This window comes from Ursus arctos, unplaced genomic scaffold, assembly GCF_023065955.2.
Source record: "Ursus arctos isolate Adak ecotype North America unplaced genomic scaffold, UrsArc2.0 scaffold_5, whole genome shotgun sequence".
Lineage (NCBI taxonomy): Eukaryota > Metazoa > Chordata > Mammalia > Carnivora > Ursidae > Ursus > Ursus arctos.
The window spans coordinates 28,774,197-28,778,796 of NW_026623067.1; positions in this window are offsets into that span (position 1 = coordinate 28,774,197).

The window sequence follows — 4,600 nt, forward strand, 5'->3', positions numbered from 1 at the left end:
ATGAGGGGGCCCACTGTTTTCCAGGGTTGTTTTGTGAATGCCGAAACACTCCCTCTCGGCTCCCACGAATGCACAGTCCGCTTGGTAGCGTTTCCCTCTGGGACAAAAAGGCAGATGTGGGGATAGAAGCCATCTCTGGGTCCTGGCCCTAGGCCCGGCCTTTTTACTATCCTCGGGAATACAAAATTCAGGAGCAATGTAACCCTTAACATAGTTAAAAACCGATTTTTATTCAACACGTACTTGATATTTAAAACGTTGTGCTGAAACTGGTATTGCATTTTAAATGGAATCTGAGAAATGTGTTTTGTGCTGGAAGATATACTGGGAAAGCCTGAGCCATCACGGGTAATGCAATAGTGATTTTCTTGTGTCAGCAGGATTGTTGGGTGAGTCAGAGGTTAGCGCTCTTGCCACATACCGTCTTGAAAGCTGGTTTCTGGGATACAAAGTGAATCCATCTGATCCCAGATTTGTGTAACACGTTTAAAAATCTACAGCCAAGGGCTTGAGTGAGGAGCAAAGGAGCTACTTATCTGCCTCCAGGAAAATAATCTTGGGGGAAATTCAGTTCAAGGAGCCATTTATCAGGATTACTAGTTCAATCTCAATCAAATTCAGATCTTGACTCTGAGTTTCCTACACCGTCTTCTGAGCGGGTACAGGTCTGGGAAGGAGAAGTCCGTCCCGATAATCATCCACACGCTTGTGGCAGGGAGAGCGGCATTCCTTTTGCTTTCATTATCCCACACCGTCCATGCTCTGTGGAGCTGACTGTGGCCGGGGACACAGTGGTCACCCACAGAGTGTGCTGGGCTCGCCAGCCATCAGCTCCCTTCTCATGGTCCCCGTGCGTCACTGGAATGCATATCTCGATCTGCGACTTTCTTTTGACCAAGTGGCCCCTTCAGATGGACATCAGCTCAGTCCCCAAGCTCATTTTCACAGCTTACTCTGGAGCCATGAGACGAGTATGGACCGCTTCAATGCTCTTCCCAAGCCACAGGGAATGTCGGGGAGAATTGAGATCTTGTCCAAATATACCATTTATTCATCTCTCCTCTTTCCCCAGAACTCACTGTATCGGGTACATCTCTGAGGTTTCTGCTCTCAAACTGCATTCAAGAAATAGCAAATTTGTTTCATCTCTCAGAAACCCCATATTTTTCAAGGTACCCACTTACATTACCTTCCTTTCCCTTCTTCACCCACCCTTGGGAAGAAGTGAGAATCTCCATTCCTCCCTCCATCTAAAACGAGTTTCCTTAGTCAGCTGTGTCTTCCTAGAACTTGAACTTTTTATCATTCCAAGGCAGGAAGAAAATCACTTTGATCCAGTAAACCTCTTTTGAGTCGGCAACATCTCTGAATAATATGGTGTAGACTATGGGTCCATGCCCCCTGTGGAAGGCTCCTTCACTCTGCCAGTGCAGTTTGAGATGGAAATCAGTTGAGAAGACGGCAGCGGATGTGCTAGGGAAAGAGAAAGGAATTAGTATTGATATTTGGTTAGTCCTTCCCATTTCATCTTGCCACCTGTGTGTGTGCCCATGGAGGGTGAATCATGATATCATCTTAACCTCCTTTATCTATTTCAATGCATTTCCTCTCTGAACCTGTTACAAGGAAATGATATTTAATGGTACCCCCATCACCCAGACAGTAAGAGATTTCTGGGATCTCCCTAGAAGGGTAGAAACCCTTCTGAGTAAAATGTATTTGACAAGAATTAAAAGGATAACCATGAAGAAAAGATCAGCTGTGGCCAAGGGCTGGGTGGTGTGAGTGTGTACAAAGGGACGGCCTGCAGGAGTTTTTTGGGGGGAGATGGAACTGTTCTGTGTCCTAATTCTGGTAGCAGATACACAGATCTGTACATGTTATTAAAACTTCAAAACTATACAGCAGAAATATCAGTTTTACTGTATGCTTCTGTCTATCTATCTATCTATCCTTGAATGGTAAATGAAAACTTATTCTCAAAAAGTTCTACATCAGATAGCTTCTATAGGTAGGCTTGCTGCCTTTTAAAAAGAAGGTGAAAGTTGTGATTATTTTAGACTTCCATGTAGTGTTTGTTTCCTGAGTTAGCCTGGCTCTGCCACCTGCAAATGAATTCGTAAAGCAAATATTCCAGCACATTTTTGTAAATTCTATAAAATATTGACAAATACAATATCACAACGTCCAAATTATAGCTTCATTAATCTTTTCATTATTGTACACATTTAATATTGGGGGAACTCTTTCAATTTTGTTCAGTATTTTAAAATAATTTTGTTGTTTTCACTATCTCACCCCACATTATGCTCTAAAATTGCATCCTGTTGTATTCAGTGTATGTGTTTGTTGTGTCAAGTAAATCAAAGAACAAACCCGAAGGGGCATCAACCTGTTTTGCCTGAGTGGCTTGTTTGTTAATATCTTGTATTTGCTACAATACCAGAAGTGTTGATTCAGGTAGGCAGGAGGGATTTATGTCCTTTAGCAGAGACTCCTCCTTGTTTAGCCAATAGGTAATTGAAAGCAATTACCAAGCAAGAATTATGTAATTCTATTACCTAAAACCCACCTTAGCAAGAAAGCCTAGGGACTTTTGCGGTGCAGCTGTGGCATTAGCAGTAAATTCAGCAATCACTGCCAAAGTGAAGGAGTGCCATCATCACATGACTTTATACAGACAAAAAGCAGGTAGTGAGAGATACCTGGGTGGCTCAGTCCTTTGAGCGTCCAACCCTTGGTTTCAGCTAAGTTGTGAATTCAGGGTTATTGGATAGAGCCCCGCGCCCCACCCCCCACACTCCAGCCCCGTGCCCAACGGAGAATTGGCTTGAAGATTCTCTCCGTCTGCTCCTCCCCCAGCTCGAGCACTCTGTCTCTCTAAAATAAATAAATAAATTTTCAAAATAAAAGCAAGTAGTGAAAAGGCAAAAGGAATAAAGGTTTCATACTGGAGAAGAAGATCGCAATCTGTGAGCTATACAGCTCAAGATCCTATCGACTTTTGGCGAGGAACTTCCCTAGTCAATCTGTTTTCCAGTTGTATTGAGAAATAATTGACAGGCATCATGATATAAATATAAGGCATACAGCATGATGGTTTGAATTCCGTCTATTGCAAAATGATGGCCACAATAGGTTGGGCTAAGATCCATTTTCTCATATAGATACAATGGAAAGAAAAAAAGGAAAGCGGAAACAAACATTCTCGTAGTGCTAAGAACACATGGAATTTACTTTCTTAACAAGGTTTCTGTATATCAAATGGCAGTGCCAGCTACGGTCACCATGGTATCATACATCCCTAGTACTCCTTTACCTTATATAACTCCAAGTCTGTACCATTTGACCACCTTCCCCTCTCCCAGACCCTTCACCTCTGGTAACTAAAAATCCGATCTCTTTTTCTGCACATTTTGTTCAAGATTTCACATGTAAGTGAGTTTGAACAGTATTTGTCTTTCTCTGTCGGACTTCTTTCCCGGTCCCACCAATAGTGCATGAGGCTTCCCTTTTCTCCACATCCACACCAGCGCTCACTATCTCGTGTCTTTTTTATGATGGTCATTAGCAGAGAGAAAAAGCAAGTAGCGAAGAGGCAAAGGGAATAAAGCTTTCATGTTGTAAATGAAGATGGCATGACATCTCATTATGGTTTTAATTTGCATTTCCCTAACGACTAATGATCCTGAGCATTTCTCATGGACCTGTTGGCCTTTCATATATCTTCTTTGGAGACATAGCTTCGAGTCCTTTATCCATTTTCAATTGAGTTATTCATTCTTTTGCTTTTGAATTGAATGAGTGCTTTGTATATGTTTGATATTGATCTCTTATCAGATATATGGCTTGCAAATATTTTTTCCCGTTCTGCGGGTTGTCTTTTCACTTCGTTGGTGGTTTCTTTTGTCATGCAGAAGCTTTTTAGTTTGATGTACTGGTACTTGTTTTTCATTTTGATGCTGTGCTTTAGGTATCATATCTAAAAAATCATTACCAAGATCAATGTCAATGAGCTTTTTTCCTGTTTTCTTTTTGTAGTTTTATGGTTTCATGTCTTGTATTTAAGTCTTTAATCCATCTGGAGTTAACTTTCGAGAGTCGTGTAAGATATGGGTTCAGTCGTATTCTTTTATATGTTAAGATCCAATTACTCCAGCATTAATTGTTGAAAAGACTCTCTTTTCTTCACCGAGTATTCTTGGTTCCCCTGTCAAATATTAGTTGACCATATATGCTTGGGTTTATTTCTGGGCTGTCAATTCTATTTGTCTGTTTTTATGCCTGGACCATACTGTTTTGATGATTGTACCTATAGCTTGAAAGCCAGAAGTCTGATGCTTCCCACTTTTTTCTTCTTTCTCAGGATTTATGTGGCTATTTGAGGTCTTTTGTGGTTCCATATAAATTTTAGGAGTGTGTTTCCTACCTCTGTAAAAAATGTCTTTGGAATCTTGTTAGGGATTACATTGAATCTATGGATGGCTTTTGATAGTATTGATGTTTTAACAATATTAATTCTTCCATGGGATACATTTCCACTATTTGTGTCTTTAATTTTTTTCATCAAAGTCTTGTAGTTTTAGAGTAGAAATCTTTC